Source organism: Triticum dicoccoides, chromosome 5B (assembly GCF_002162155.2).
Source record: "Triticum dicoccoides isolate Atlit2015 ecotype Zavitan chromosome 5B, WEW_v2.0, whole genome shotgun sequence".
Taxonomy (NCBI): Eukaryota; Viridiplantae; Streptophyta; class Magnoliopsida; order Poales; family Poaceae; genus Triticum; species Triticum dicoccoides.
The window spans coordinates 161,466,654-161,478,966 of record NC_041389.1 but is presented as its reverse complement, the minus strand read 5'-3'; positions in this window follow the sequence as shown (position 1 = coordinate 161,478,966).

Genomic DNA, 12,313 nt, shown 5'->3' with positions numbered 1-12,313 from the left:
GGTGGTTTATGAAAAACCAACTTGATCACGAACCCAACATAGCGGTCAGGTGACAACCTGGTAATACTTCCGAGAAGATATTCGGAACATCACGAACCACCGATATGTTACTAAGCTCGAGAACAATCTTGCTTTTCAGGGCAAGACGATATGATCAACAGAGCAAGGGTTTGAATAATCCTAACTCATTGATCGAAGAGTGCACCGAAAATAAGGACTAGGTAGCACGAACAGTCTTAGAATGATGATTCAAGAACCAACACGCTAAGAATGAAATTATTGTCCTTTAACTACCAAGCAACAAGGTTGCTAGGAGTATTGACTTCACACATCACGATTCACTTGTCGACATTCCGGTTGCAACAACACGGGAACCGAGAAATGAATAATGATGGAGAGAAGTATCACTGTGTCAAGAGTTCATAGGATGGTGTGCAATTCCCATGACATTCTTGATATGAAGATGGTAATACTCCAAGGTAGAACAGAGCAAAAGCAAGATTAGCAATTTGATCTGTGGAGTACGACTGCTTTGACCCAATCCTGGAAATGGACAAGGTACTAGAGTTTGTTTCTCCTAGTCATTCCGGAATAGAATGGCTTGACGGACCACAAGAGTAATAGGAATGCATGCATACTCTTGACTATCAAATGATAGACGTGGGTCAGAAGACAACTAAGAGGGACAACTCAAAGAACATATAATTTTCTAAGTTGTGGATGCATAGATTAGTATGTCGAACCAAGTTCAACATGTTTCTTCCGGATAACCCATGCAGAGAGGTAGGACTGGCAGAGTCACGATTTATGAATGGAGAACTCCTCAAGAGTACTCTGATTGTGAACTTTTGGTTCAAATAACTTTTGCCTGAATGGTTCATGGTATTAGGAAGAAGGAAATACCACGGACCTCGAGGACTATCGCAAAGTTACTAATATCCTAAAGGAACTAGCAAACACTATCAACATGAAGTAAGTAGAGTGAATCTCGGGTTCAAGAACCCAGGAATAGAATACCTACTACTAAGTAGCATCACGGGATGCTTTCGAGAATAAAGGCCAGAATCATCACACTGGGACACAAATCATGGCTAGATTACTAGATGATCCCCTAGGACACCTAGGGTCATAATGATAATTCCAACATATATGTCGAGGCAATAGAATACCTCAACTCAGCAATTAGTGTGATTAACCTGACCCAAAGAAACATAAAAACCAGAGGGGAAAGATTTGCAAGTGCATCAGATTGTTTAGAAACCTGGGATGACTCGGACAGCATAACGGCTGTAAATGCTCAAAAGTTTGGAGACATACTACAGAAATGGTGGCATAGCCACTCAGAAGCACAATATCAAGGTTTCGAGATCATCAGTTAACATACAGAAGTGGTAGGAACTGGACTGAGGCTTACGTCCAACAATCTTACAAGTCTACAGATTAGTAACACGTGATCCTGATAGAAAGAGGAGATAGCCTAGTTCTAAATCCCCGTAGAAGAGAAGAGGATGACTCAGATCAGAGGGCCATGAGGTATAAGGAGTAAAAAGAGCCTTACGTTCCATCCCACAATCAATTCCCCTACATAACTAAAGCATTTCTAGACACAACTTCGACCAGTTTGGCTTGGTAATCCTACAGGCAGTCAAGCTCTGATACCAAAGCTGTCAGCGACCCCGACTCAATGCCACATCGATCTAGCATGTAACACCTCATATCACTTTGCGGCCTCACGCACGGTATTCCCACGGGTGTCGCCTTACCTTTGCACGGGACCGTTTGCGCCTTTTGGCACACGTATATGATAGTGTCGCTAGCATCCATATGATAAGGAGCCCGGGCTGACATGGCTAGTTGTAAACCCAAAGTGGCACAAACTTACAGGGACAGGCATCCATGACCCAGCATCGAACGTGTCGGTCATCAGCGAGTGAATTCCAGGCTGTAGCACTGGGCTAGCAGGACTCCGGTGAACCGGGCTGTAGCGGGCTAACAGGACTCCGGTATTTATCGTGTGACATTTCCCCGAGGGGACAGACACAGGAACGAAGAAGGACACATGCCGGCCAGCCTAAGTGTTCTGGAGCAGTAGCAAGCTACCATGGCTTGGTGGAAACACTAGGAGACATTTCCCGGTAAGAGGGGCTACCAAGGATAAACAACTAGATAATCAGATCCCACACATACCAAGCATTTCAATATCATACACACAATATGCTCGATATGTGCAAATACAACATGGCATCACAACATGACTCTACGACTCAAGTATTTATTCATTAGGCTCCGAGGAGCGAGATATTACAAACATGGGTCTCATGACCCAACATTCAGAGCATACAAGTCAAAGCACAAGCGGAAGCTACCATGTCTGAGTACAGACATCTATAAATGGAAAAGGCTGAAAAGCCTGACTATCTACCAGATCCTGCCAAGGGCTTAAGATCGTAGCTGAGGTAACAAGCTAAACGTCGAAGTCCACACGGAACTACTAGTTGAGACTGAAGTCTCTCTGCAAAAACATAAAATAGGCAAACGTGAGTACAAATGTACCCAGCAAGACTTACATCAGAACTAACTACATATGCATCATTATCAACAAGGGGATGGTGGGGGTTTAACTACAGCAAGCCAGCTTTGACTCGGTGGCTATCCTGAACTACGACTGCAAGTAACTCTTTTGAGGTGGCGCACACGAGTCCACATATTCACCATATCAATACACCACTATGGATCCGCTCCCGTCTCCCTACGAGAATGCCATCCATAGCACTCACACTTATCTTGCGTATTTTAGGGTATCCACTTTCACTTGTCTATGAACTGATATAAGCAACCCAGAAGTCCTTTACCGCGGACACGGCTATTCGAATAGATGATGTTAACCCTGCAGGGGTGTACTTCTTCATACATGTTTCCACCACTTAGCGTCTGCACACGACATGTGCTCGGCAGACTTCAAGCGAAAGCCGACGTGGGTATAGACCACGACCTACGTAAACACTCAAGTCTCTAGTCCAGGTTTATCGCCTATTCGGGTTCCATCCATGAGGAGATCCGGCCGGGGTTTCGCTCACAGCCCCAAACGATGTGAACAGGGTTCCCGAGACACCTAACGGGCATCCGGTACACCGTGCCACGTACCTACCGCATCACAGCCCACCCCTACGGTCAACGCTGTCCATGGCCTCCAGTAAGCTACAAACACCAGAAACTACTTGCAACTCCTGGACAGAGGACAAGGGTGAATAAGAAGTCGAGCGGGGTCATATTTCAGGGCCCAATGCATGGTAGTAGCTGAATCATGGATCACAAACACAGAACTCAATTCCTAAGGACGGCTTCAATGAGACAACCCACCATGTACTCCTACATGGCCTCTCACTGATACCTTTTACCAAATCGTGTTCACACACTTAGCTCACACACAGTAGGACATGTTCACACACCTCCGATTCATCCCCGATGAATCAGACCTGACACAACTCTAAGCAATAGCAGGCATGACAAACAAGCATGAATGAGTAGGCACATCAGGGCTCAAACAACTCCTACTCATGCTAGTGGGTTTCATCTATTTACTGTGGCAATGACAGGTCATGTAGAGGATAAAGGGGTTCAGCTACCGCAGCAAGTAACAGATGAATCGTTGTTGTCCTAATGCAGTAAAAGAGAGCAGGGCGAGAGAGTAGGATTGTATCGGAATGAACAAGGGGGTTTTGCTTGCCTGGCACTTCTGAAGATAACATTGAGTCTTCATCAGTGTCAACGATCACATCATCGGTACAGCGTCTACCGAGGGGGAACAACACCGGCAAACACAGAAGAAACACGATCAATGCAATGCACAATATGATGCATGCTATGACATGGCAATATGAATGTGTTTTGGGCTAATGCATCTAGCAACAGATTAAATGGGGTTGGTTTGAACACTAGGTTCAAATTCAATCTCCATATGTGAGAGTTTAAATGCCATTTAATAGATTTGTGCTAAACAGCAGCTATAAGTTGTTCTAACATGCATGAAAATGGTACATATGGATAGATTGGATTTTTCTGATAATTTTTCATATATAATTTATTTCATTTGGAGTTACGGTTGAATTTCTTTGAATTTTAGAAGTTTTGGACATTTTCTGAAAATAATAAATCATTTAAGATTTATTTAAATTCCAGAAAGGAATTATTGCATCAGCATGACCTCATAGTGATGTCAGCAGGTCAACGGGCTGGTCCAGGTCAAACTGACCTGTGGGCCCTGCGTGTCAGTAGTTAGTTTAACTAGCTAATATTAGTTAGTGCTAACCTAAGTTAATTAGCAGAGCGGGCCCCACTTGTCATAGACCCAGGGGGAGTCAACCTGGGCCCACTCGGTCAAGGTCAACGGTCAAACCCGCCGGCGTCGAGGCCAAACGCGGCGGTGCGCTGCGGAATCCGCCTACGGGGCGTCGTTTGGCGCGCGAAGCACAGCTACGGGATGCGGACGCTCGTCCGCATCCAACCGTGGTGGTGGCGCGGCCGGAGAGTGGCCGGAGTGGTGCCGGTGACGAGCTTGGCAGCGACCGAAGCTCGGGTGCAAGTGGGGATGGGGCTGCGGTGCGCAAACGAGCGCGGCGAGGTGCCACGGAGGATCTACGCGATGCGGGGAGTGCGTTGGGCGCATGCCCGGGACCAAATGGTCACCGGAGCATCACCGGCGACGAGTGCGGGCGACGGCGCGTTCGGGTGAGTGCGGTGTGGTCGCTACGGTGCGCGGCAGAGCGAACAGAGAGGGGGAGGATAGGCAGAAACTCACGGTGATCGTCGTGGGGGGACGGCAAGCTCTGGGAATGACCGGAGCAAACGGGGCGGCGGAGGCGATCTCGGCGTACCAAGGTTGAAGAAGACAGCATGGCCGGCGTTCAAGGGCGTCCGACGGGGCGTGGGTTGGTGGAGAGGAAGAGGGGGTCGAGGCGGAGCCTCTGGGCGCAACGACAAGGCGAGGCAGTGGCTGTGGCCACGGCGATGCTCGTCGGCGGCGACGGACGCGTTCGGTGGCGGAAAGAACAGAGGAGGGGAGAGCGTTTGGGGGAGAGAGAGGGAGTCCAGGGGGTCGGGGCGGCGCCGAGGAGATGACGCGAGGCATCGCGGTGGCCAGGCGACGCAGGCAGGCAGCCTGGTGGCGTGGCGAGCTCGGCGGCGTCGCGGTGTCCCTCCTCTGCCTACTGGCATGAGGAGGAAGGCGACAGGGGGGGCGCCTGGTGGGCTGGGCCGCGCTGGGCTGGTCCTGTTGGGCCACTAGGTAAGTGGACCAGGTAAGCGACAGGTAGGTTTCTGCTCTCTGCTTTTACTTATTGTTTTCTATTTTTTCTTCCTCTGTTTTGATTTAGTTTAGCAACTAAATCATTTTAATAAATTCTGTAGGTTATTATGTGGCTTGCTAAAATATATACAAAGCCACTCACAAACTTCCAGAATTATTGGAGTCATATTTAATATATATTATATATAAATCCAAAGCAAATAGTTATTGGATTAATTCAAATGGCCAAAATAAATATTTATGTGACTCCAAAAATATTGGTTTGAATTTTACCTCTTACCAATATTTCTATAGAATAACAGGAACATTTTCTTGGACTCATTTGAGAAGATTTAAATGTTGGTTATTTTTAAAGGTTTCCTGAGGCTTTTGAAAATTCCTCAATTCAAATTTCATTTGAATTTAAACATGATGCACACATGGAAGCTAGCATAGGTCAGGCCAGAACTAGGGATGTGACAGCCCGCAGTCCAGCGGGCGCTTTTTCTCCTACAAAAGTCATGAGCATTCAAACGCTTCCTAGGAACGTTGCTCTAAATAATGGACCATGATCTATACCTTTGCGGTGACGTTTCAGTCCGCGCCGCGCTCCTCTTCCTCCTACTGGGCCGGACTGACCCTTGTTGGTCAGCCCCCGTGGGCTCGGCTTACCGCCTTGAAGGCGCCTCCTTCAAAGCACCATCATATACAGTGGTCAGAAATGAGCAAGGAAGAAATAATGGTGTCAGGACTTCGGTCGCAATCACCTGGGAAGCCGGACACAGTCCGGGGTAGTCAGCCGTAATGGCGACTAAAGCGTTATCCATGCTGAGCTGGTGGAACACCCCGTCGATTAGCTCCACCTTAATGTCCGGGTCCTCTTCGAAGGCCGGATCCTGGGATCTCTCTGGGTCCTTGGGTTGCGGAGCTGAACTAAGCATGCCCTCCACAACCCGACGCAGCTCCTGCGTTGAAAGCATAATATAAGAAACTTGAACTTTGAAAGCATGGGTCGGGCATACAAAGTGTTCGCTTACCCAATGCCGAGGGTTATTCATGGAGAACCCGTTTAACGGGGTCGTCTGGAGGAAATCCTCCTTCTCCCCCTTGTATAGGCCGGACAGGATCTTCGCCAAGTCTTCGGCCGATCCCGGCCCTTTGCGGCCATGACGAGTGGCATCGTCCTCCCCGTTGAAATCCCACATAGGGTGGCCCCTATATTGCAGCGGCTGCACCCCTCGCATAATGCACGTTGCCATGATTCCAATCATGGTCAACCCGGAATGGGCCAGTAACCTTATCCGGCCCATCAAATAATGGACGCTCTTGTCTTCCTCCAATTGGGGGCTCCGTGGGCGCCAGCTAAGGCGTTTCTTCAGAGGAACATTACTGAACTCCGGGAGGCCGATCCAAATAGGGTCCGGCAGCGGAGCGTCTTCTACGTAAAACCATTCTGAAGGCCAGTCTTTGGACGCCTTCTTAGGGGTCCCGGATGGATATCCAGTCCCGGCGATGCACCATATTTCGGCACCGCCCACTTGATATATAGACCCCTCGTAAGAGCGGGGCACAAGGCAGAACAACCTCTTCCACGGCGCGAAATGGGGCTCGACGCCCAGAAACAGCTCACAAAGAGCTACGTAACCCGCGATATGCAGGATAGAGGCGGGCGTAAGGTGATGGAGCTGGAGTCCGTAGAACTCTAGGAGCCCGCGGAGGAACGGATGTATAGGAAATCCGAGCCCCCTTATCAGATAGGGGACGAAGCACACCCGCTCCCCTTTGTTGGGATTCGGGGTAGCCTCTGCTTGCTTCCCGCCTTTGTAGGTGGCCAGCCCGGCTCGAACCGGAACCATGAAGGCCGGAGGGAGATATCCCTCCGCTTGGAGCGTCACCAGCTCGTTGTGCGGGACAGGACATCTCCTCCAATCTCCTGGCAGAGGGCTGGGAGCGCGAGAAGAGGAGCTGCGTCGACGATCCATGTTGGAATGGATTCTTGGTCGGAGGCGCTCCAATGAGTACTTGTGGAAGGAAGATGGTGTGATTTGGATCTGGATTCTTGCCTCTCTTATAGGCAGATTATTTGCACAGCTAGGGAGTAAAACATAAAAGATACCCTGGCTTTTCGCATTCGTGCGACGCGTGGAAGAAGGCCATTATTGGGCGTGGAAGCCAAGAAGCGCGACATTGATAAGGAAGCCGGACACTGTTCGGCAGGTACATGGAATTTAAAGGAGAACCCGCCTTGCAACGCCGAAGACTACGTATGTGCTGGACTTATCGTCATTGAAGCCTGGTTCGGGGGCTACTGAGGGAGTCCTGGACTAGGGGGTGTCCGGACAGGCGGACTATCATCGTCAGCCGGACTCCAAGACTATGAAGATACAAGATTGAAGACTTTGTCCCGTGTCCGGATGGGACTTTCCTTGGCGTGGAAGGCAAGCTTGGCAATACGGATATGTAGATCTCCTACCATTGTAACCGACTCTGTGTAACCCTAGCCCTCCCCGGTGTCTATATAAACCGGAGGGTTTTAGTCCGTAGGACGAACAACCATTACAACAATCATACCATAGGCTAGCTTCTAGGGTTTAGCCTCCTTGATCTCGTGGTAGATCCACTCTTGTACTACCCATATCATCAATATCAATCAAGCAGGAGTAGGGTTTTACCTCCATCGAGAGGGCCCGAACCTGGGTAAAAACATTGTGTCCCTTGTCTCCTGTTACCATCCGCCTAGACGCATAGTTCGGGACCCCCTACCCGAGATCCACCGGTTTTGACACCGACAGTGCCACCAAATCGAGCTTCCCATTGCAACCACATTTGCCTTTATGGGAAGGCCTTAATGTCACCTATTGTCATGCCTCTCGCCGGTGCCTCCAACTAGGAAAGGTTATGCACTTGCGCTACCCTGGCCCGGTAGGCAGGCATAATCTTGTGTTCCCGTTGTTGTATGGTACCATTGTCCCCGTTTGGGATCATTTTAGTTTTGCCACGACAGTGGTCGTTGGATGTCCGGAGTGGCATCGGGGACACCCATGACTTAGCCCAAAGGGGAGTTTGTCAGAGTGACCAGGAGAGTGTCATGCGATAGGTTGGTTTTGTCGGAATGCCGTTGGTCCACCCGAATGGGATCATGAGGCCATGGGTTATGTGGTGTGGGTATAGTGTACTAATCTCTGCAAAGTGTGTATAATCTATCGATAGCCGCGTCCTCGGTCATGGACACAGTTCGTAGTAGGTCACACCGTGGATCAACAGAAATAATTTAACATGCACACAATGACATCCTTATGGCACGTGTGATGATCGAGGGTCGATCATCGAGCTTGTATCAGTCATGTCCCGAAGGGATCTCTAGTAAGTCGATGAATGTGGTTACGAGGCAACCGATATGGTAAGATGGTCCGAGGGACCGTAAGGTTTGGTCACACACACTTCATGACTATGCCATGCTCATGCATTTAACCTGATTAAGTATCTTGTCATTGTTTGTCATAATTGCTATGCTTTTTTGTGAGCTTGCGAGTACATTCAAAGCACTCACCTGGCGTGTCATGCCAGTTTTAGGAGAAGCCATACCAGGAGTCGGAATCGAATCGATCACCGCAGTCTAGGCCATGTCCCAGCAGTGTCCTTGTGAGATGGAGTCCCTCTACGATGTTGTTCGTCTGCCATGTAGTTGCACCATTGTCGCCAAGGCCCATGTTATGTCTACGAAATAATGTACATAAGTGTAGCAACACCGTGTGTGCCGCTTGGCCTTATTGTATGATGTATCATCAAACCTATGCTTCCGCAAGAGATCAGTAAAGCAGTTGTTTTTCTATACCAAGTTGTTGTGTATTGCTAGAAGACATGATCCCTGGGATGGAAATGCAAGGTAAAGCGATTGCTCTGAGCCGGGGTGCCTCAGATGGTCGAGGATGTCCCTCTTCAGAGCGACCTTCTTCTTGTCTGCCCATTCCTTCTTCTGATTTATCTGGCTTTTGCCTTTGCTTTGGTTGGCCATAGTTGCAACCTTAGCATTCCCAGTCGCCTCGGCTTTCCGCTTGTGCTTCTTACCCTTGTTTCCATCCAACTAGTTTACGTCTCCGGCTTGGCCTTTGTCGCTTGTCAGTCGGTCATCCTCTTCGCCTTTGGAGTACTGGCTCGCTATCTCCATCGCCCGACTGAGAGTCAGGATCTCAGTTCGGCTGAACTTCAGGGTCAACTCATGGTATCTGACGCCTTCCTTGAAGGCGCAAATCGCTTGGTGCTCGGTGACATTTTCCACCGTGTTATGTAGGGTCCACCGTCGAATATACTCCTGGAAAGTTTCGTTCTGCTTTCGGACGCAGTGTTGTAACTCTGTCAGACCACCCGGTCGCTTGCACGTTCCCTCGAAGGTACCAAGACCCAGGCCAGGTCGTCCCAGCAGTATATGTTGCCAGGTGGGAGCTGGTTGAACCACGCCCAAGCGGATCCCTCAAACATCTGCATCAAATGTTTCATGGCCACGTTGTCGTTGCCGCCACCGATCTGGACTGCCACTCGGTAGTCCTCCAACCAAATCTCTGGCTTCGACTCGCTAGTGAATTTGCTGATTCTCGTTGCTAACCTTAAGTTGTTGGGGATGTCTGCAGCTCGAATGTATCGGCTAAAGCACTCGGGGCCAAAGGAAACAGATCCACTCGAGACATTAGTGTCGAGGCCCTCTCCTAGGGCTCGGCCACTGTCGACCAGATTCTGAGCGAGAATGGATCTTGCATTGAACTGCGGGTCTTGGAGGTCCTTCGTATGGTGCGGAGGGCTTGGTCATCGATCGTCTTGACGTGGATGCCGGTCATTATAGGGTTGGTGCCCGTATGAGACATCCCGCAGAGGGGGCATCTGAGTGCGATCGTATCCTCGTGTCATCTGGGGAAAACGACCCGGTCTCGCCTCCGGTCTCCATACTGATCTCTCGAGGAGGGTGGCGACCGGCACCTTCCCGAGCTGAGTGGACTGTGGGCCTACTGCATGGCGGATGCGATCTCTGGACTTTGACAATGTCGCCTTCTGCGACAGCGCCATCTTCAAGAGCGCTTGGATCTGACGAATCCCTTCCCCGACCATAGAGCCAGAGGCTTGGACGGAATAGGCAGCCGCCGCCAGGTTTTGCAATGGGGTGTTGAGCATCCGATATTTTTGAGGTTGGTCACTCAGGAACAGTCGGCGTTTGTGCCGATTGGAACTAGGCTGATGGTTGGCACGGTCATCCAGCTCCTTCTGTAGCCGCTCGAGGCGGTCTCGCTCAGCCAGAGTGGCCAAGCGCACCGACTCCATGGCAAGAGTCTCGGGAGTCGTCCCAGTGATGGGAGTGTGCAAGGCATGTTCACTCTTCCGACAGAACTCCTCATGCTGCTCCCGAGTGAGAGCTTGGGGAATGTACAGCTCATGGCAGGGTGAACGGTCTCCCTCACCGTCGTTGGCGTGCCCGCGTGAAGTGCCTACGCGGCCATTCAAGGGACCTGTATACCCCGGGGGTCTGTGATGCTCCGCGTTGTCGGCCATGAGGACCTCGGTCGTGGACTCAACACTCTCACACTCGCACTCATCAGTGGAGTCCTCGTGGACTTCGTCGGAAAGGTCAAGGGCAGGCTCATCAGACTTGAGAGCCGCCACATGCCCGGTCACGGTTTGAAGGGCCATGGCGTGCTTGATCCAAACGCTGCAGCCATGAGCGCCTGGAGCGCTTGCAATGGTGTCCAGCAGGAAGGAGGGGAGCCACTCGGTACGGGACCGATGGCTGTCGGAGAAGGACCCTGTATGAAGATGCGTGGAAGTGCACCGCGGCACAGATGGGCAGTGCCTCCACGTCCAACGGGGCCTCTCAGAGCCACGCTGAGTTGTCGGCGATGAAGTTGAGCGCTCCGAAACGGATCTCACCGCAGACTAACATGATGATGATAAAGTTCCACCTACGTCGTAAAATCGCTAGAACGCAGCCCCACGATAGGCCCCAGCTGTTGGGGTATGATCCTGACAATGAGTACTAGGGGTACGAAAGAGGGGCAGAGTCTAGCCACGGCGCAAATGTAACACTTGGTGTTTACGAGTTCAGGCCCCTCTCAGAGGAGGTAACAGCCCTACGTCTCGTGCCCTGAGGCTTGTATTCCCTTGGGGGTATGATTACAAAGAGTGCTTAACCCTTGCTTAGGAGGAGCATGGCAGCTTATATAGAGTGTGCCACAGCCCCCTTTACTCCCACGTCGAAAGGGTGATTAATGCCCATAACTACAGGAGTTACATGTGTTAATGGTCACAACTACGTGTTTTTTTATGAAGGACCAGTTTTTTGATATATTCGTCCACCTTGTTCCTTCATAAAAAAACACGTAGCATTCTCCAACCTCTGTCCCCTTCTCCTTGTATCTGATTGATCGCTTTCCTCTAATCTTCAGTATCTCACTCAATAGTTGAACCCTCAGCCCTGCTCTCATCTGTTTTCTATTCAAATGAATCGCGTGGTTCTATGTTGACTTGTTTTGCATTTGCATGAAATCCAATCCCTTTTATCGGTTATAAAACCCCTGCACAAATTTCCTTAGTGTTGGCTTACCTTAACATTTGAAGACCCCACACAAAATATCTTAATCGGAGTTTCATACACATATTTCACACTTCAAGCATACTGGTCCGAGGTTCAATAACACGCGTGCACCGACAATTTCAATATCCCCAAAATTTGCCATTTACCAATTAAAAAAACCCTATTATGTGAACAAGTCAACCGGGGATTACTTACAGGAGCGGCCCGACTGATGTTTCCTTCCTCCACGGGCCTAGGTCGAACATCTCCCTTGGCAACCTAGGCAACCACTTTCCGTCGACATTCTTGCTCCAGTTGATCCATGTCCTGATCGACCAACTCTTCCTAGGCCTCAATTTATTGTCCATCGACTCCACTCGATCCAAACTTAAGGAGGTGCAGACACACGGTGTGAACGTTGGAGAATGACATTTTGGTGCTTTAACCAGGTTAAGAAGCAGGCAGCTAGATCT